General features: G+C 39.1%; 1 non-coding gene across 1 annotated transcript; it reads right to left on the bottom strand.

Moving 5' to 3' along the window:
* Nucleotides 1–15,178: 15,178 nt before the first annotated feature.
* On the bottom strand, nt 15,179–15,285 carry LOC141688043 (small nucleolar RNA R71). The gene has a single exon (XR_012561512.1). It is a non-coding gene; the product is annotated as a small nucleolar RNA R71 (small nucleolar RNA).
* Nucleotides 15,286–22,894: the final 7,609 nt, after the last annotated feature.

The raw sequence follows: 22,894 nt of genomic DNA, 5'->3' as shown, positions 1-22,894 counted from the left end.
TTGTACGGGCAAGTCTCTCGCAATAAGCACCGTCAATTCCTAAGTTTATCATGTAGTATTATTAATACAAGATATCTAACCTGATAGTTTTAAGTATTATGGTATATAGGTAAATATCATTTATCTGTAATAGATAACTATTAGGAGTTTAAAAGATGACCAATTAGGTCAGGCTGCAGCGTACCGGCCATTTTTGGACGTCTAAAAAGAGGTCGAATATATTTTATGATGATGGTTTCTTAAGAAGCTACTGCTAAAGCTTTAAAAGTCCAAATTCACCCTGTTAACTTAGCAGTTAGCAGCATGTATTGACTTAAATATATTTCCAACATATATATAGCCTACCTTCTTTATGACTTTGTGAAGTTGTCATGTAAACTTTTCTAGCACAAATGATTGTCTACCATCTTCACTGAATTTGTAAACTTGTTACATAAACGTCTTCTTGATACTATTCTTGTATTTTTTTTCAAACTGTCCCAGTTTAAAATGACTAATTGGAGTGGTGTTAATAATCCTGGTGGCTGGTGCTAACTTGTCTCGCGCTGGTAGTCTCAATAACCAAACTTTTCTTGGGTCATGGCAGTATATGCTCAGGTACATCATTTTAACATGTTATAGAAATTATGTCTATAAGTAACTTTCTCTGAGTAGGGATATTAGGAACTCTTATTATATGTTTCTTATGTTGTAGCCCTGTAGGACGTCTAGATAACTCTTGTTATCGCCAATTTCTTGATTTGTAATCTTAGATCCGACCCGGATACAAATTTTAGAGTCTTCTTTTGTATTTAGAGGTTACATTTACCAGTGTAGTCCTCTTCTTTATCCAAGAAAAAATTATCCTTTCTCATATATTCTGACTTCAAGTGCATATTGTGACCAGTTACTCGAGTAGTACATAACGAGCATAGTTCTACGCATTTGTAGAAAATGGTTCCTAATCTTATATTAAAACTGTTTGTGTAATGTCTTGCTCGTGTGAAATTAGTGAATAATTGCATAGTCAGGGATTTAAATTGATTTCCTTGAACAATTGATTAATTGTTTTCATATAATTATCTTCTATGATTCTTAATTTTCTTACTTACCCAGTCTCTGAATGTCACTGCTTGAGTTGCAGAAAAACTAAACAGAACCCGAATGTTTGTTTAAGAAATTATGGTATCGAGTATGTGTTTGATATCAAAATGAAGATTTTGTTAGAATTCAGTTTAATATGAATATATTGTATTTGAGTTTGGCTCGGTATAATTTGGATTATTCGTGTTTTTTAGTATTTTACTGGTGGTGGCTTGATATATGTTGAGCTATTTGTGTTCATGGATATTCTATGGCGCGAAATAAGCTCAATTATTTGGTGTTTTTAACAATTTAATCTAATTCGAGTTTGGCTGGACATCAGCTCAAATATTGGTGTTACTAAATATTTTTAAGCATGTATGATGAGATAAAAACTTGTTTATACGTAAGGGATAACTATGCTCACAACTTTGTCTAAAGTAGTCTGTGGTTTCCGTCATACTTTTTCTTAGAGTTGCTGAATTTTATCTTTCTAATTAGATAGAGTACAAGCAATCTTTTGCAGAATCAAACATTCTCGGTTTGTGAGAAAGATTTGACACAAGCTGCTGAACAGGACAGATGTGTTGTAAATCCTTCACTGATCACTGCTTCCTGTTCCATGAATTTGAAAAAAATCTGGGATTTTTTTTCCTTTTGCACTATCAATGTTGCATATTTATGAAAAACATGAAAAGATTTGTCCTGGGGATAGTAGAACTTGTGAGTTGAGTAATTACTTTTGTTAGTCCCTAATAATGCAGCAAAAATTACAGAACGGGGTTGAATGTATAGCTAGTAAACTTTTTCTTGAACTATAAAATGTTCCAACTCAAACCATGTATATATATGTGTTTTGATTTGTGAGGTGGGGAATAACAAATTAAGTGAATCAAAAACACAAAGTAATAAAAACACAAGCTTTCAAAACTTTCTGGTGGATTTGAAAGTATCCACCAGATATATATATATATATATATATATATATATATATATCGACTTAAGAACTTTGTGAAGAACAAGTTGTCTCACAACTGCTTTACAAGTGAACAAACAAACTATAGAGAATTTCTTAACAGTTACAGCCTATTCTATTTCTCTTCTAAAAGTGTTTGCTTAGTTATTTGTTTCACTAGCTACACTTGGTTTATATATCACCAAGTTTACATGGTAATAAGACAGGATAATAAAACAAAATTATCAAGTCAAACTCCATACTACTTCACTACTCTATTCCAGCAGTTTTGAAAATCTTCTTAACTTGCATGGAAATTGTAATGTTTCTTTGTTCTTCATTTCCTGTTAAACAGGCTCCCAGATTCCTTTTGTAAACACCCAACACATGTGACTGTCTTGTCACTGTCAACAGATGTTTGAATTGATCATCCGTCGGGTACATGCTTGTCATCCGTCGGGTTGCCTTGTTGATCATCCGTCGGATAGCTTTGTTGATCATCTGTCGGGTAGCTATTTGACACTTGACTTCATTTCACTTATGTAGAATTACATGACATCTTATATTTACAATTAATCAGCCTATTCTGCATATCTAATAATAGTCAACATGACTCATATGCTACTACAGGAGCTATACAATGTTGTTCACAGAAAAGTGTTACAATACTTATTGTTACATAAGCTACTCACTCGATGGATGTCAAATCATCATCCGTCGGGACTATATTGAGTTATCCGTCGAGACTATATTTGATCATCGGTCGAGTGCTATATTTTTCAACAAGTTAAATCTACTAAGGTGTTTTGTTAATGTAATCATCAAGTTCACAATATATTCCCAAAAATCTCCCCCAATTTATGCCTACTAGAATTGTAGCCATAAATTAAGAGAAACTTGATGATAACAATATACCCTTGTTTGTCTGGATTTCTTCCCAAGCCTCCTGTTGTTTTCTTCTATTTGATTTTGGAGCTGTCTGTGGAATTCAAGTTCATCAGATTCTGAGAGATCTAGCATTCCTTGCATTTCCAGAAGAGTCTCATCGCTAGAGATGCTCAATTGGTCCTCTAATCTGAAGAATCTTCTAACTCCCTTATTATCCATGAATTCCATCAGCCAGTAGGGCCTTAGATGCACTCTACTCCATGTGTAAGGAATAGTTAGAGTCTTTGGGAGTGCATCTTTGGCTCTAATACTCCTCAGTTCTTCAATCTTCTTTAGAACTAATCTTTCTTTTTGAAGGATGAATAAACTTTTATCAGTACAGATTGGCTCTCTTGAATAATCCTGTGAAGTGGCCATGATATCTCTTTTCCTCTCTTGTACTTGAATACTAACCTTTCAGGTAGAATCCTGTAAGCATCAATCCCTCTAACTTCTTCCAGTTCATCTAGATAGAGGTTTAGATCAGAGAATTCCTTGATGTCACAGATATACATGATATCTCCCTTGTTGACCTTGGTTTGAGCTTTGGTTAGGGACTTGGATCAGATAGTTGAGGGCTTTACTTTCTTGACTGCTCTGGTCTTTGTCTTCTTTGGCTTCATGAAATGAGGTAGATTGAGTTCAGGAATTGGTAGACTATCCCAGTCTATTGGCTCATCCTTTGGAATGATAGGTTCACCATGGAAATTCTTGGATGTATCTATCTTGAATTCTTCATGTGCCACAAAGGGCATGGATGTTTGAGTTGTTGTAGAAGTAGACTCTTTGGGAAAGTATTCTTTCATTTCCTCATCACTGAAATCCAATTTTCTCTTGATTCTTTGTTTGTACCTTGGTTTCTTTGTCTGTGGAGGTTCATCTTGCATTACTTGATCTTGAGATTTAGCAATTACAGATGGTTGTGCAGAAATTTGTTGTGTGAGTTTCACAGCTTGCAACTTGGCCAAGATAGCAGCTTGCCCTTTCTTCTGTTTGAGCTTTTTAGCATCTAGAACAGTTTGCTTCTTTTCTTACTTCAATCTTGCCTTTTCTTCCCTTTTTGCTTCAGCAAATTGAGGGTGTCCAGCCACCACACAAATTTCCTTACCATTTCTGAAAACCTTGGCAATTCTCCTTTTCAATGCTGAATCAGCTGGATCCTTGTAGAATGCAATAGATCTTGACAACAGTTTCTTCTCATCAGGCTTTGGTGTCTCATACACTGTGTCCAAAGGGTTCTTTAGTGAAGAATTTGGGTAGTTCACCTTTGGCTTCATGATTAGATCTTCCTTTGGGGATTTGATGCAGAATGTCTGGCCTCTTTCCAGAGAGTTCATGCTCATATCATTCAAAGAAATTTGCCTGACTTGAGAGTGATGAATGACTGATTATTCTGGCTTCTTTGCTAGACCAAATTTCTTTTGAATATCCTCATCAATTTTCTCCCAGTTGAATGTACTAAACTGCTTCTTCTCAGCTGCTCTTAAAATGGTTGTTGCTTCATTTATTAGATCAATGTTATCTTTAACTGGTGGCTTTGTGAAAGTACAATTGCTTTCCTCACTTGAATGTTAAGCACTTTTTGCTCCCCCTCACTCCTAGAGCTCTCGTTCTCCCCCTTTTTGTTATCATCAAGCTGAGTAGAGGAGGAGCTCTATGCAACCACCTGTTTCTAAAGCAAGTCTGTTTGTGTTGTGCTTGGTGGAGATGAATTGCTGTGAGAGAGGCTTCCATTGCTGTCATTCTTGTATCCAAGGCATCTATCTTTGTGGCAAGATCAGAATTTTTCCTGAGTTGTCTCTTAATGTCAAATATTGTAGCTTCTGGAAGTTTAGAGTCCAACCTTTCAGAAATGTCACTTTTCATTTGATCAATATCACCTTTGATAGTGTTGACATCTTGAGTATGTTGAAGACCATGGATTTGTTGTAGTTGCAGAGAAGCATGGTGTGCTTGAAGGAGCTTCTTGGTGCTGACATTTATTGTGGTTTGAAGAGTAGAATGTGTCTGATTTATAAGTTGAATCAGGGTTGTCTTGAAATAATGTTCATCACACTGCTTTGAAAATGCCCAAGATGGCATACCTGATCTGGAACTAGGGCCTACTTCTCACCCTATGTCCAATGACTCTTCTTCACTATCTCCACCCTCACCTCCAAAGAATTCTTCTGAGCCACCAGTCTCATAATCAACATCACCAGCTGTTGAGGGCAAAGCTGTGATGACATCCTTAGATCTTTGCATGGACTGTGTGGTGTGCACCTAATTGAGCATCCTTTCTGCATTGTCATTGCCCTTTCCAGCTAGAAGTTGATAGGCTGGAACAGGGTGAGTAAATGTCTCAGCATCTAAGGAGGTGGAATCTATAACAGCTTGAGTTTGCTGAGATAGTCCCTCCCTGTCTGCATCCTGGACATTCATTAACTCACTTACAATGACATCCACCCTTATATCTCCAGTACCTGTATTTCTCTCATTATCTCTCTTTTCTTGCATCAAGTTCTCACCTTGGCTCCCCACCCTCACACCCTCACCTTCACCATCTAAGGTGGGACTCCTCACACTCACTTTTGCCAGTCCTGAAAAAATGGACTACATTGGATCACTCTTTTTCTCTCCTTTTTCCTGGGAGCAACCCAGACTCTCACTCAAATCACTACCTTCCCTCAATCCTAATAGTGATTGCACAATTACTAGGTCATCTGCACTTGTAACTATAGTTGAACTTTGGAGTTGTGCAGAGACACCCGACGGATGAGAAATATCCATCGGGTTAGTAATTTGACTATCCGACGGATAACTGCTGTTAGGCATATCCGTCGGGATACAATCACTACTCGACGGATGAACAATATCCATCGAGTGAGTAGAAATGAATGAGTTTGGAGTGGAGACTATTGTGGACTCTGTGCAGATTGATGAAAATTTTGGCACAGATGTCTCAACAGTCTCAGAAAGAAATGGCAAGTGAGCCAACAAATCATCTAGAAGATGATGCTCACTTGCATGGATTTTTGACTTCTCCAACAGAGTTAAAGATGGAGAATATGGTTGTGATGTTTGAATCATGTCAACATCCAAAGAGTGTGTGGGAGAATTTGGTGTTTGAGGTGTTTCAATTTGTACAGATTTTGGCTGTGACTCCACATTTGTTGGAGCCACATCAATTTGACTTTGGGATGGTGCAGTGACTGGGTCTTTAGCTCCAGTTTGCACTGTGTGTGTACCCTGTGCATCCCCAAGGGTTTTAGTTTTCTTCTTTCTTGTGTAGGTTTGTGGTGAACTTGTGTCCCTACCCCTTTTGTTCCGTGCTCCTGGTTGAGAGGTTGTTTCAATAGTTACATCCTTTTGGGAGGATGAAACTAGAATTGAGATTTTATCCTTATTAACAACCACAGTTTGTTGGGAAACTGTGGTGTGGCTTGGTTTGGGTACACTATGCTCACCATCCTTATCCTTAGGGCTTCTTTGATTTTCACACTGTCCCTCACTTGTCTTTCCCACCTTCACACTCCCCTCTTTGTGTTTAGTGTATTTTACAATTGGCATCTTTTGAGAGACACCAGAGGGGGCTTTCTTTGTCTTTGGTTTTGAAACTTTGGTTTTGGTAGCTTGGGTAGGCATCTGTCTGGTCATTGACACAGATGCCACTGCTACACTAGAAGGTAGAGAAGTGTTTGAGGTTGGAAGAGTAGGGACAGTTGAAATTACCTCACTTACTGGAAAGTAGAAGAGTGACACCTCTTTGTGGTGATCTGCTCTATTGAGATCTGCAATAATTCTTCTCTCTTGAACCCAACAGTTTAATTTGTTGGTTGGGTTCTCAAGCCCAATGTCCTCAGAGAGGTGGTTAGCAAGCATCATGAAAAATCTAGCATAATAAACACTCTTACCCCTCTTATTAAGCTCTCCTAAATTAAACCCAAACAAGACTAGATCACTAAAATTCAAGTATTTATCAGTTACTAGCATGTAAAGCATGTTGAGCATGGAGATATTAACTGAATCAAAATTGCTAATTTTTCCAGAAAATACTTTAGTAACTACATCACACAGAAAACTCCATTCTTTCCTAAGACCCAATCTCCTAATTTCATTTAATTTAGAGATGGTGAGTGCATAATCCATGGAGTTTAACATGTTAACAATATCAGTGTCTGTGTATGGAGTAGAGACAGTATTATCAGGAATCCTAAAACATGCTTTAACAATGTCACTATTAACACATAATTCCTTACCTTTAATAGTGAAAGTGATGGTCTTGTCAGTTGAGTTGTACACTGCAGTCGTCCATATTTCCTCCACAACCTCATAGTAGATAGTGGGAGACTCTAGCATGACATATTTGAGCTTACAACCTTGCACAAAATCCATCATTTTGTGGTAGTCGCCAGACTGTTGAATCCCCTTGTTTACTAGAGCCGTGAAAATGTTCTTCTCATAGATGAAGCCAGTTTGAGACATGATTTTGACGATTGGTGCTATTGTTAGAGAGTAAAAATTGCAGAGAGAGAGGGTAATTGCTTTTGAGAAAGAAAGAAGTTAGAGCAGATGAATTGAGAATGATAAAAGAAACGAAATTAAAAAGAATTCTGCTTTTATACACAAAAAAATAACTGTAAAAAATAATAAAGTAAAATAAAGTGACCAATAAAAATTGCCCAAAATAGCCGTTTAAAAAGATAGATTGTAAAAATTCAATCAATTATCCGTTGTGTTATGCTTACAAACTGTAAGTATACTCGATGGATAATGTTCAGAAAATTAACGGCTAGGATTTAGACAATTCGACGGATGAGGATAAATAGTTATCCGTCGATTTATAAAAATTCCAGAAAAATAATTGATTTTATTAACAAATTGTATTCCGACGGATGATCGAACTCGATGGATAATGATCATCCGTCGGGATGTAAATTTTGACTTAGCCAAAACTTCATCCAGGACTGAAAAATCAATTAAATTTCTGGCAGCATTACAACTTGCAAAATATCTGAAAAGATTCAAGAGTAATTAAGCATACCTAACTCACTTACCGACCTTGAAAAGGTGGATTCATCCAGTGGCTTGGTAAATATATCTGCAAGCTATTTTTCACTTGGAACAAAATGTAGTTCCACAATACCATTTATTACATGTTCCCTTATGAAGTGGTACTTGATGTCTATGTGCTTTGTTCTTGAATGCTGTACTGGATTCTCAGTGATGACAATTGCACTTGTGTTATCACAGAAAATAGGAATTCTTTCCACTTGCAGACCATAGTCTAGCAATTGGTTTTTCATCCACAAAATCTATGCACAGCAACTGCCAGCAGCAATATATTCATCTTCTGCTGTAGATGTAGAAACTGAATTTTACTTTTTATTGAACCAGGACACAAGCTTGTTTTCTAGAAATTGACAGGTTCCTATTGTACTTTTTCTATCAATTCTACAACCTGCATAATCTGCATCTGAATAACCAGTTAGATCAAAACCAGAATCTCTAGGGTACCAAATGCCAAGTTTTGATGTACCTTTGAGATATCTGAAAATTCTCTTAATAGCAATTAAATGAGATTCTCTAGGATCAGCCTGAAATCTAGCACAAAGATATGTAGCAAACATTATATCTGGCCTACTAGGTTTTAAGTAAAGAAGTGAGCCAACCATGCCTCTATAACTTGAAATATCCACAGACTTTTCAGTAGTGTTTAATTCAAGTTTAGTTGCAATGGCCATGGGAGTTTTTGCAGATGTGCAATCCATTAGTTCAAACTTCTTTAAAAGATCATAAATGTATTTAGTTTGACTAATGAATATTCCATCACTAACTTGCTTAACTTGCAAACCAAGAAAGTAAGTTAGTTCTCCCATCATGCTTATTTCATACATACTTTGCATCAATTTGGCAAACTTTTTGCAAAGTTTTTTCATCTGTAGAGCCAAAGATAATGTCATCTACATAAATTTGAACAAGTATGCTAGAGCCATTAACATTTTAAAAGAATAAAGTTTTGTCTACAGTACATCTAGTGAAGTGATTCTCTAAAAAAAACTTTGACAAAGTGTCATACCAGGCTCTAGGTGCTTGCTTCAATCCATAGAGTGTTTTCAAAAGATAGTATACATGATCAGGTAGATTTGGATCTTCAGAACCAGGAGGCTGACTTACATAGACTTCCTCCTCCAAATCTCCATTAAAAAAAGCACTCTTGACATCCATTTGATAGACCTTGAAGTTGGCATGAGCTGCATAGGCTAAGAAGATTCTGATGGCTTCAAGTCTTGCAACAGGAGCAAAGGTTTCATCAAAATCTATTCCTTCTTGTTGACAGTAGCCCTTAGCAACCAATCTAGCTTTGTTCCTGACTACTATGCCATTTTCATCCATCTTGTTTCTGAATACCCATTTGGTGTCTATTGGATTCTTTCCTTTAGGCTTGGGTACCAGATTCCAAACATTGTTCCTTTCAAATTGGTTTAGCTCCTCCTGCATAGCTAAAATCCAATCAGGATCCAACAAAGTTTCTTCTACCTTCTTTAGTTCTTCCTTAAATAGGAAACTGCTATATAGGCATTCTTCTTGAGTTGCTCTCCTTGTTTGAACTCTAGAAGATACATCATCAATGATGAGCTCAAAGGGGTGATCCTTTGTCCATTTTCTTTGATGAGGTAGATTAGCTCTAGATGAAGAGGCCTCATTGTTGTCTTGATGTGTGATTGAGTTTTGATTGTTAGAAACTCCCCCTGAGTTTGTAAATCTATGATTTGAGAAAGAGGGACTTTCTATAAGTGATCTATTCTGACTTTCAGCTTCTTTTGATGACCCGACGGATGAAGCTGATTGTCTCCCGATGGATGATGCAGATTGTCTGTCAACGGATAAAGTATTTTGTAACTCGATGGATGTTGAGTTATTAGCTTCATTGGTTGTAGATTTTTCTGCACTATCCTTAGTTGTAGTTTCTTGATCACTTTCATCACTAACCATCTCCAAATTGTCAAATTTGAGACTCTCATGGTAATCTCCATCTTGTAGTCCTTCAATCTTTTTATCATCAAACACAACATGTATTGATTCCATAACAATGTTGGTTCTCAGATTGTAGACTCTGTATGCTTTACCAACAACATATCCAACAAAAATTCCTTCATCAGCTTTAGCATCAAACTTCCCATTTTGATCAGTTTGATTTCTTAAGATATAACATTTGCAGCCAAAGACATGAAGAAAATTTAGAGTTGGCTTCTTGTTCTTGAACAATTGGTAGGGAGTCATGCATTTTGCTTGATTAACCAAAGAAATATTCTGAGTGTAGCATGCAGTATTTATAGCTTCAGCCCAGAAGTATGTTGGTAACTTTATTCTTCAAGCATTGTCCTTGCAGCTTCAATAAGTGATCTGTTCTTCCTTTCTACTACTCCATTTTATTGCGGAGTTCTTGCTGCTGAAAACTCATGCATAATCTCATTCTCTTCATAAAATGCTCTCATGACAGAATTCTTAAACTCAGTTCCATTGTCACTCCTGATTTTTTTAACTTTGAAATCAGGATGATTGTTGACTTGCCTTATGTGATTGATGATGATTTCACTAGCCTCATCTTTAGACTTTAGGAAATATGTCCAAGAGAACTTTAAGAAATCATCTGTAATTACTAGGCAAAATCTTTTCCTTGAGATGGACAACACATTGACTGGTCCAAACAAATCCATGTGTAGCAGTTGTAAAGGTTCTTCAATTGTTGAATCAAGCTTCTTTCTGAATGATGCTTTGATTTGCTTTCCCTTTTGGCAAGTATCACATAGTCCATCCTTAGAAAACTCCACTTGAGGAATACCTCTAACCAGTACTTTCTTTACAAGCTCATTCATGGTCTTGAAGTTTAGATGGGATAGCTTCTTGTGCCATAATCAACTTTCATCCTGACTTGCTTTGCTGAGAAGACAAGTAACAAATTCTGTATTTGATGAGTTGAAGTCAGCTAGGTACACATTTTCTTTTCTCACACCAGTGAGAACCACTTTGTTGCTCCTCTTGTTGGTCACAACACAGGCTTCTGAGTTGAAGGTTACTGAGTTGCCTTTATCACAAAGCTGGCTGATACTCAACAAATTGTGCTTGAGACCATCCACTAAAGCAACCTCCTCAATGATGACATTGTCTTTTGAAATCAAGCCATATCCCACAGTATAACCCTTGCTGTCATCTCCAAAAGTAATACTTGGGCCAGCTCTTTCCTTGAACTCTGTGAGCAGGGTAGAATCTCCAGTCATGTGTCTTGAACAACCACTATCCAAGTACCACAGATTCTTTATGTTTCCCTGTACACATTAAAATCAAATCAAGTTGATTTTGGTACCCAAGTCTCCTTGGGTCCAGCCTTGTTAGCTTTCTTCTTTTATTTCTTAGGTTTGATCTTATTTGACTTCGGGATATCAGATTCATCCTTAGTCATTTGAGTTGGACCTTTGAAACCATTCATTAAAACAGAATTATCATGCACATTTTGATTAACATGAAATGGCATGCTATATGCAAATATGTTATTCCAGTAGAGCATGCTAAGTGGCATTTGAGGCATACTAAATGCAACATAATAAGGATTAGGTGCAAATGACATATTAGCAAATTGTGCATTCATATTCTGTGCAGACATAACATTCATAGGCATAGAAGGCATAACACTCATGTTGGGAAAAGAAGGTGGTACAGTCATGGAAGTAGGCATGGCAATTTTGCAATTAACGGACAGATGATTAACACTTCCACACTTAACATAGATTTTTCTTGGAGCATACTTATCAGGTGTGTAGTTGTTATGTTTATTAATCCCTACTTTCCCATTTCTATTGTTTTTCTTTTTAGCCTATGTTTTAACCTCAATCTTTTCTAGTCTGTCATTCAATTGCTTGATGGACAGATGACCAACATTCACTTTCTTCTCCTTCTTCACTTGACTTGATTCTCCTGAAATAAAGTTTTTGGAAACTGATCCATATTTTTCATTTAACTTGCCGAAGGATGAGGATTTATGTCACTCGACGGATAACCTTTTTGATTATCCGACGGATGACTCTCATCATCCGTCGAGTCTACATCTGTTAGAAATCCTTCATCCAAATTGGATTCCAGCTTCTCTTTACTCTTTTTCCAGGCTGCATCACAGAAGGACTCAATACCTTGAACTTTGGTGATTTGAGCATGGACATCTCTAGATGATTTCCATGCCTTAATCACCTCTTGTTCACGATGAAGCTGCTTCTTCAAAATTTCTTCTTTCTCCAAGGACTCAGTTAATTCCTCCTTATCAATCTTACATTCTATTCTCAATTTTTCAAATTCCATAAACTGAGACTCTAGCACATTATTCCTCTCACTTAAAAACAAATTGTTTTCTTTGATTTTAGCATTTTCCTTAGTGAGGGACTTAAGTGTAACACGCAAATAATATAATTCTGTAGACATGTCATTTATTGCATCATTACACTCAGCATTAGATAAATGTGCAAGGTTAATGGTGATTACCTGATTACTCGAAGAACTTGTCTCTGTTTCATTAGACTTGGCCATTAGGGCTAGATTGACATAGCTGACATTTTCATCCTCATCCAAACCATCTGCTGCCCAGTCATTTTCTTGTGTAATAAAAGCTTTTTCCTTCTGTTTGAGCAACTCAAAATACTTTTGTTTATAATCCACAGGCTCAAACTTCTTCTTGCTGGAATCTGACTTTCTACACTCACTTGCAAAGTGCCCTGCCAAGCCACATTTGAAACACTCGAATTTTGATTTATCCACCATGTTTCTATTTGGCTTAGCTGCTCCAAAGTTCTTCTTAAACTTGAGCTTGGCAAATCTCCTGGAAAGAAATGCAAGATGTTCATCAATATCATCTATGTCATATTGGCTCAAAGAATCTTCATTTTCTGCTACCAGCCCCTTGCCCTTGTTTTCACAGACCTTTGAAGTGGACTCCACAGCTTCTATCTTCATCTCCTTCTCTTTCTCTAACTTAGCAACCAGTGCAATGGATCCTCATTTCTTTCTTCCTTTCTCCATTCTTTCATCTTGCTCTATTTCAAGCTCATAAGTCTTTAGAATGCCATACAGTCTCTCTAGTGTAAATGATAAGTGGCATTTTATACCACTTAGAACGTCTTAAAATGACTTAAATTGGTGTCTTGAAATCAAGTATTTTGTGTATTTGATGCGTTTTTCTAGTGTTTATGCATTTCAGGGTTTTAGTTGCATTTCGGGGGAGGAATCATCAAGAATAAGCCTTGGCATGTGTTCACCATTGCGAGAGGAAAGAAACGGGCAGATTACGGCGAAGAAACGGAGCAAAATCATTTTTTTCCAGTAGAGGTCTGAGCGCCCGCTCAACATTGCTGAGCGGCCGCGCAGCAAGCTGAGCGCCCGCTCAGCTATGCTGAGCGGGCCGCGCAGGGTCGGGAAAAAAGACAAATTATTTTAGGACTTCTACTTCTGTTTGGTTTCCACTTCTATGTAATCTGAGTTTTATGGGACTATTATATAAGTAGATTTGAGACATTTTCACAAGTGTGGATAAAAAGAAGATTGTGTTTTTACGCAAGGAGCGAAGGAGATAAGGAAGAAGACCGATTTAGCACACTGCAACGAAGAGGAAGCATATATTCTTGTGATTCTTGTTTCGTTGTAACGTTGGATGCTAGTTTTCTTACTTTGAACTTATTTATTCTTGTGACGTACTCTGTTTTAATATAATTAGTTTAGTTATTATTTTCTTGTGTTTGTTTATCATGATTTCATATGAACCCATGACGACGATAAGTGCTATTATGGGCTAATTGTGATCATGGGGTTGCAACGGATTTATTATGGAATTCTTTAGTTAATTGTTTAATACTTTAGTGTGTGATGATGGTATGATATCTAGTATTGGTTGTGCGTATTCGTCTTATGTGCGTCGCGAACATATAAGATAGGGTGTTAATCTCTTGTGAAGCGACGGTGGATCTTGAGATTTAGAACTTGCCATGCTAGCATAGGTTCATGTATGTTGTGCATGATTAGTGGGCAACTCTAACAGTTTTATTTGCCCTATGTAATCAAAAGGAATAACTTGTGCTTAAATCGTTGTGTTGTCAATTTCTGTAGACATATAGGAACTCAACATAATTGATAACTATTCAACTTCTATCTTAATTGTGGATGCTTGGTAGAATGGTATTAGTACAATGAAAGTTGGCTTTTATCAGTTTCGTGTTATTCGATTAATATCATCACTGTCACATGCTAAAGGTAATAACAATGGCTGTAGAAGGAAGTAATAATGAAGTTGTGATCTCATGAGTATTTTATTATTGATAAATTGAAGTGTTAGTTAAGTGGTTAATTAAGTAGTTAATTGTAGTTAATATTTAATCAACAATTTTAAGTGTTAGTGTCTTAACATTGAGAAGTAATCATACATTGGTGAGTGAGTTAATTAGACAATAATTTAGTCTGAGTCTCTGAGGGAACGAACTAGAAAATATTCTATATTACTTGCGAACGCGTATACTTGCGTGAATATTAGCGCGTGTTTTCGCCCTAACAAGTTTTTGGCGCCGCTGCCGGGGACTCAGCGTATTTGTTTAGTTTATGTACTTACCATCATTGGTCATTAGGACTCAGTGATTAGGACATAGTAGTTACTTATTTTTTCCGGTTGTGTTTCAGGTACTTTAGCAAGCGTTTATGCAAACTCGTTCTCGTGCTCGCAAGAGGACTTTAGATACAGCTGAGGAGACAGACGAAGTTCTTGATACTCCGGAGAAGTTAGATTTTGAGGATTCGGATTCAGGAACTGAGCAGAAAGAACCAGTAAACATGGGAGATCGTATTGTTCAAGCCGATCCAGCTCTTATGGATTTTTCTCGACCCAAAATTGATGACATTCAGTCAAGCATCCTTCATCCGGCTATTCAAGCTAACACCTTTGAAATCAAGCCGGGCACTATTCAGATGGTGCAGAATTCTGTTTCTTTTGGAGGAGCGGCAACTGAAGACCCCAACATGCACATAAGGAATTTTGTCGAGATCTGCAGCACTTTTAAGTATAATGGCGTAACTGATGAGGCTATCAAGTTGAGGCTTTTCCCATTCTCACTGAGGGACAAGGCTAAAGACTGGTTACATTCTGAACCAGCTGGGTCCATCACTACATGGCAAGATCTTGCGCAAAAGTTTCTGGTGAAGTTTTATCCGATGGCAAAGACTGCTGCTATGAGGAGTGCTCTTACTCAGTTTGCGCAGCAACCTACAGAGTTTATGTGCGAGGCTTGGGAACGCTACAAGGAAATGTTGAGAAAATGTCCACATCATGGAATGCCGGATTGGATGGTGATCACTGGTTTCTATAATGGTTTGGGGGCCCAATCTCGGCCCATGCTCGATGCAGCAGCTGGAGGCGCCTTATGGGCTAAAAGCTATACTGAGGCGTATAATCTTATAGAGATGATGGCTGCGAATGAGCATCAAAACCCAACTCAGAGGATGACGTCAGGCAAGGTAGCAGGTATTCTGGAAGTTGATGCAGCCACCGCTATTGCAGCCCAGCTCCAAGCGCTATCAATGAAGGTTGATTCTCTGGCTACATATGGAGTTAATCAAATAGCTATGGTTTGTGAGCTTTGTGCAGGTTCTCATGCTACGGATCAGTGTTCTCTTATCAACGAATCTGTTCAGTATGTGAATAATTATCAGCAACAACAGCAGCCTGTGCCAGCGACCTATCATCCTAACAACAGAAATCATCCAAATTTCAGCTGGGGGAATAATCAGAATGCTATTCAGCCACCATATCAGCAAGGAGTGAGTAAACAGTTTAACCCACCCGGATTTCAGCAACCACAGCAGTATGTTACAAGGCAATCATATCCTCAACAGGGAAGTACAGTTGCACCTACTAGTGCTGATTTTGAGGAACTTAAGCTGTTGTGCAAGAGTCAGGCGGTTTCTATCAAGACCTTGGAAAATCAAATCGGTCAATTAGCCAATGTAGTGCTCAATCGTCAACCTGACACTCTTCCCAGTGACACGGAAGTACCAGGCAGGAAGGAAGCTAAAGAGCAAGTCAAGGCTATTACCTTAAGGTCTGGAAAAGTGGCTGATGCTGAAAAGGCAAAAGAAGTAGAATCTGAAATTAGAGATGAAGAATCTAAGCAAAAGGAGAAAGCGGCGGAACCAAGGAAGACTACTGTTGAACACACTCTGCCTGAGGCTAATACAGGGGAGAAACAGCTTTATCCTCCACCACCTTTTCCTAAGAGATTGCAGCAACAAAAGCTGGATAGACAGTTCGGAAAGTTTCTGGAGGTGTTCAAGAAACTTCACATCAATATACCTTTCGCTGAGGCTCTGGAACAAATGCCTAGTTATGCGAAGTTTATGAAGACTATTCTTTCAAGGAAGGTGAAACTGGATGACCTTGAAACCGTTGCTCTCACGGAAGAATGCAGCGCTGTTCAGCAGCAAAAGTTACCACCAAAACTGAAAGATCCAGGAAGCTTCACCATTCCTTGCACCATTGGCAAACTGACTTTTGACAAGTGCCTTTGTGATTTGGGAGCAAGCATTAATCTGATGCCGTTGTCGATCTTTAAAAAGCTGGATCTGCCTGATCCAAAACCCACATACATGTCGCTACAATTGGCTGACCGTTCCATTACTTACCCAAGGGGCATAGTTGAGGATGTGCTCGTCAAGGTGGATAAGCTCTTCTTTCCTGCAGATTTTGTTATTCTGGATTTTGAGGAAGATAAGAAGATTCCCATAATCTTGGGAAGGCCTTTCTTGGTTACTGGCCGTACCTTAATAGATGTGCAAAAAGGGGAACTTACTATGCGGGTCCAAGATCAGGATATGACCTTCAACGTATTCAAGGCAATGAAATTCCCTACAGAAGATGAGGAGTGCTTAAAATTGGATGTGATTGATTCTGCGGTTACTTCGGAACTCGATCGCATGCTAATGTCTGATGCATTGGAAAAGGCCTTAGTGGGGGATTTTGACAGCGATGATGAAGATGGCAACGAGCAATTACAATATCTGTACGCTTCTCCCTAGAAGCGAAAGCTGGACATACCATTTGAATCTCTTGGTACTTCTGACCTTAAGAATGCTGAAGGGAAGCTCAAACCATCAATAGAGGAAGCACCTACCTTGGAGCTCAAGCCATTACCTGAACACTTGAGGTATGCTTTTTTAGGTGATTCATCTACGTTACCTGTTATTATTTCATCTGACCTTTCAGGTAGTGAGGAAGACAAGCTCTTAAGGATTTTGAGAGAATTCAAATCGGCTATAGGATGGACCATAGCAGACATCAAGGGGATAAGTCCTTCATATTGTATGCATAAAATTTTGCTAGAGGAAGGTAGTAAGCCAACTGTGGAACAACAGCGAAGTCTGAATCCCATCATGAAGGAGGTGGTGAAGAAAGAAATTCTGAAATGGCTAGATGCATGCATCATTTATCCTATTTCTGACAGCTCGTGGGTGAGCCCCGTACAATGTGTACCTAAGAAAGGAGGTATCACTGTGGTCGCAAATGAAAAGAATGAGCTCATCCCTACTCGAACAGTTACCGGATGGAGAGTATGCATGGATTATAGAAAATTGAACAAAGCCACAAGGAAGGATCACTTCCCTCTTCCATTTATTGATCAGATGCTTGACAGATTGGCGGGTCATGAGTATTTTTGTCTTCTGGATGGTTATTCCGGGTATAATCAGATTTGTATTGCACCAGAGGATCAGGAAAAGACTACCTTCACTTGTCCATTTGGCACGTTTGCTTTTCGCAGAGTTTTGTTTGGGTTATGTGGCGCCCCGACCACTTTTCAGAGATGTATGATGGCTATATTCTCTGACATGATTGGAAATAACGTCGAAGTGTTCATGGATGACTTCTCCGTCTTTGGACACTCATATGATGAATGTTTGAATAATCTGCAAGCCGTACTCAAAAGATGCGTGGAAACTAATTTGGTGCTCAATTGGGAGAAATGTCATTTTATGGTGCGTGAAGGCATTATCCTTGGGCATAAGGTCTCTAGCAAGGGTCTGGAGGTGGACAAAGCCAAGGTGGGAGTTATTGAAAATCTCCCCCCACCTAATTCTGTGAAAGGAATCCGTAGTTTTCTTGGTCATGCGGGTTTTTATCGGCGATTCATCAAGGACTTTTCAAAGATATCTAAGCCGTTGTGCAATTTGCTTGAGAAAGATGTGCCTTTCAAATTTGATGATGAATGTTTGGCAGCATTCGAGACTCTCAAGAAGAGTTTGATCACTGCACCAGTTATTACAGCACCAGATTGGATAGAACCGTTTGAGATGATGTGTGATGCGAGTGATTATGCGGTAGGTGCAGTTCTGGGACAGCGTAAGAAAAACCTCTTCCATGTGGTCTACTATGCGAGTAAGACCTTAAATGGTGCCCAATTGAACTACACCACTACTGAGAAGGAGCTTTTGGCTATAGCCTTTGGTTTTGAGAAATTTCGATCGTATCTACTTGGTATGAAAGTAACAGTATTCACTGATCATGCGGCTATTCGCTATCTGGTTTCCAAGAAGGATTCGAAGCCGAGACTCATTCGTTGGGTACTTTTACTTCAGGAATTTGAGTTAGAGATCAAAGATAGAAAAGGTACTGAGAATCAAGTAGCTGACCATCTCTCTAGGTTGGAGAATCCCGATTCTACTTCACAAGATAGGACGTCAATCAATGAATCTTTTCCGGATGAGCAGTTGTTTGTAATTCAGGAGGAAGAACCATGGTTTGCAGATATTGTAAACTATCTCGTCAGCAATATAATGCCTCCTAATTTGACATCCGCTCAAAAGAAGAAGTTTCTGCATGAGGTGAAGTGGTATATGTGGGATGAACCATATTTGTTTAGATAGGGAGCTGACCAGATCATCAGGAGATGTATCCCGTTCTGTGAGACAGAGGGGATATTACGAGACTGCCATTCCACGGTTTATGGTGGACACTATGGTGGTGAGAAGACGGCAGCTCGTATTCTGCAAGCAGGTTTTTTCTGGCCTACTTTGTTCAAGGATGCTTATCAGTTTGTTTTAAGGTGTGACCGTTGCCAAAGAGTGGGAAATTTGTCAAGAAAGGATGAGATGCCATTAAATGTGATGCTTGAAGTCGAGGTCTTTGATGTGTGGGGAATCGATTTCATGGGGCCTTTTATCTCGTCTTGCAATAATCAGTACATCTTGTTGGCAGTCGATTATGTCTCAAAATGGGTCGAAGTTAAAGCTTTACCGACAAATGATGCAAAGGCAGTGCTAAATTTTCTTCATAAGCAAATTTTCACAAGGTTTGGAACACCTCGGGTAATCATAAGTGATGAAGGATCGCATTTTTGCGACCGTAAGTTCACTTCTATGATGCAGCGTTATAATGTGAATCATCGAGTAGCTACTGCCTATCATCCGCAAACAAATGGTCAAGCGGAAGTGTCTAACAGAGAGATAAAGCGCATTCTAGAGAAGGTTGTTTGTCCGTTAAGGAAGGATTGGTCTTTAAAGCTCGATGAAGCTGTTTGGGCTTACAGAACAGCATACAAAACTCCACTTGGGATGTCACCGTTTCAGTTGGTGTACGGTAAGGGATGTCATCTACCTGCGGAGCTTGAGTATAAGGCCTACTGGGCATTGAAGAAGTTGAACCTGGATTTAGATGCAGCTGGTAAGAAAAGAATGCTTCAGCTTAATGAACTTGATGAATTTCGACTTCAAGCGTACGAGAATAACAAAATGTATAAGGAAAAGGTGAAGAGGTGGCACGATAGGAAGCTACATCCTAAGTTATTTGTGCCAGGGCAACAAGTTCTTTTATTCAACTCTCGGCTCCGACTTTTTCCTGGGAAGTTGAAATCAAGGTGGTCTGGACCTTTTATTGTCAAAACTGTGTTTCCACATGGAGCGGTGGAAATTTTTGAGAATGATCCGGACCAAGCATTCAAGGTTAACGGTCAGCGGTTGAAGCACTACTATGGGGACATGGCAAACCGAGAAGTGATTAGTGCCATTTTGTTGACTACTTGAGAAGGGTACGAAACGTCAAGCTAATGACGAAAAACAAGCGCTGCGTGGGAGGCAACCCATGAATTGTTGTTACAGGAACCCTTAGAAGTTAATAACCTATCCAAAAACACAAAAAAATCAGAAAATAGGGGCTGAAATTTTTTTTTTCCAGTGACCCCCTGAGCGCCCGCTCAGCTTTGCTGAGCGACCGCTCAGGGGTCGAGTACCAGAATTTTTTTTACAGTTCAGAAAAAAAAAACACAAAAACAGTTTTAGCCCATAAACCCACGATTTGTTACCACTACCCCATCATTTTACCCCTTAATTCCCAAACCCTAATCTAATCCACACCCTATATATACATACACCTATCCTACATATCTCCAACAAAACTTCCTATACTTAAACCCTCTTATAAACATCAAAAATCAGTTCTTACACACTTTTATTCACGAATCAATGACACCCAAGAGAGCACGCACTATTGACAGCAGCAGCACAGTTCCTACTGCTGATTCATCGAAAGGTACTGCTGCAAGGCCTCGGTTAACTGACAGAGCTGCGGAGGAGGAGTACACTAGGCTGTTGGGGAAGCCGATTCTGAAAGAGAGGGGGTTTTTACCATCGGGGAGGGATGGTGAGTTGCTGCCCATGATTGCAGAGAAGGGGTTGATAGCTTTTTGTGAGTCACCCGAAGTGGTACCGATGAGCGTTGTTCGCGAGTTCTACGCGAACGCGAAGGCCGAAAAGAATGGGTTTTCTGTGGTCCGAGGGCTGACGGTTGATTATCATCCTGCGGTGATTCGCCGTGTGATTGGACAGCGAGAGAGGAAGCCCGAGGAGGAGAACTGGAATGAAAAGACTGCTGAGGATTTTGACTTGGATTTGATTTGTGCGACTCTCTGTCGACCGGGCACAGTTTGGACCTGCAGGACCGGCACTAATGAGTATCGTCACTTTCCGGCGATCGCCATGAACAGGTATGCCCGTGCATGGAATGCATTTATTTGTGCTAATATTTTGCCTTCTTCGCATGCACACGAGGTCACAGTTGAGAGAGCACAGTTGTTGTGGGGAATTCTGAATGAGGAATACTATGTGGACCTTGGTGAGTTTATCTACCAAGGAATTCTGAAGTTTTTGAAGGGAGCGAAGCATATGAACATCCCTTATGCATCTACGATTACGAAGCTATGCCGAGCAGTGGGAGTGAACTGGCCGGCTCATGAGCAGTTGCAGTTGCCAGCAGCTCTGATTGATTCTGGCACTCTGAATGGGATGCAGGAGTGGACCGGTGGTGAGCCTGAGGAGCATGGGCTTGGTTATCGTCTTCCAGGAGGGCTTCCAGCACGAGGTGCTACCATGGCTAGGCCAGTGCGTGATGAGGCTGGTTCTTCGAGAGCTCAGGAGGGTGCTGGGATGGTTGATGCCCAGTATAGGAGGCTTTCACGGCGGATGGATGCCATGTATGAGACGCAGAGTAGGTTTGCTCAGGAGCTCACCCTAGCATTAGGGACTGCTTTTCGAGGCCTTGGAGCTGATATCCAGTGGCCAGTTTTTGGTGAGGACTCTGCATACCCGCCGCCTGATACTCCACCCACTGAGGGTGATGATGATGATGACTCCGAGTAGGTATACCCTGTGTTCCTTTCTACTACTTTCACTGAGGACAGTGAAGATTTTTAGTTTGGGGGTGGTAGTTAAGGAATATTGTGTGTGTGTCATTTAGTTGCATATTCATGATAGTTTAGTTCATATAGTTGCATAATTTATGCCATATAGTTTTTTTTTGTTATGAATGTCATGTAGCTCATGCATTTACCATGATCCCTTTTGCAATGATTTATCGACTGAATTGTGATATTGATGCGAGTGTAGTGATAGCATTAAAGTGATATTAAGTTGTGTAGGTTGATATGCATGCTAGAAACAATTGTAAGTCCACTAAGTCTTAGAGAATGCGTAAGGGCTAGATTGTTGTTATGATTTGGTTGTTTTCAAGGTCAATCTACTTATTATGCTTAGAATTCGATTATAGGTTCTTAGTGATAAAGGCATGAAAAAGAAATTTTGGAGAAAAAAATATGGAAGTTGTTGCTAGTTGTGGCTAGGCGTCAAATGGCTAGTAGCCGGCTCGCATATGGTGCGAGTAGTCTAGGGTTGAGCAAGATGGAGCGAAACGCACTTGCTCAGAAAAAAAAAAAATTATTTATGCATAATTGATCAAGAGTGTGCTCTTTGGTATTCGAGTTATTAAGTTCTTAGGGGACTTTGTGCCTAGTGACCTAAGGCTTTTAGAGTCTGGGATCCGCTAACCTAACGCTCGTTACATGGATACCATTGTATAATTCTTTTGTGGACCTCACTCATTGCACGGTCAAATAAGCATTTGAGTTGTAAATAAAAAGCAAGATTCCGTAATAAGCTCCAGAGTTCTTGTAGTGTTGTATATCACTTTGTGCCTAGAATTTTTATTCTTTGTATAATCGTAGGATTGCCTTGAGGATAGTCTAGTCATAATAATTGGTCTAGTTCCGAAGCATATCTGTTAAGCATTTGCACACACCACGTTTCTGGCTATATGTCCATTTGCATGAGTTTATTGATCTTTAGTTGTCTAACTGCATTCGTTGAGATGTGACAATTTGGTTGGTTAATTGTAGTAAGGGGGATCGCTGCATTTTCATATAGATTGCATTCATGCATGTTTTTATTTGTTTTTGAGTCTGTGACGCTTGAGGACAAGCATCGATTTAAGTTTGAGGGTGTGATAAGTGGCATTTTATACCACTTAGAACGTCTTAAAATGGCTTAAATTGGTGTCTTGAAATCAAGTATTTTGTGTATTTGATACGTTTTTCTAGTGTTTATGCATTTCAGGGTTTTAGTTGCATT

Source organism: Apium graveolens, chromosome 9 (assembly GCF_009905375.1).
Source record: "Apium graveolens cultivar Ventura chromosome 9, ASM990537v1, whole genome shotgun sequence".
Classification (NCBI taxonomy): domain Eukaryota; kingdom Viridiplantae; phylum Streptophyta; class Magnoliopsida; order Apiales; family Apiaceae; genus Apium; species Apium graveolens.
The sequence above is the reverse complement of the archived record's forward strand: the minus strand, read 5'-3'. Positions and strand labels throughout refer to the sequence as shown.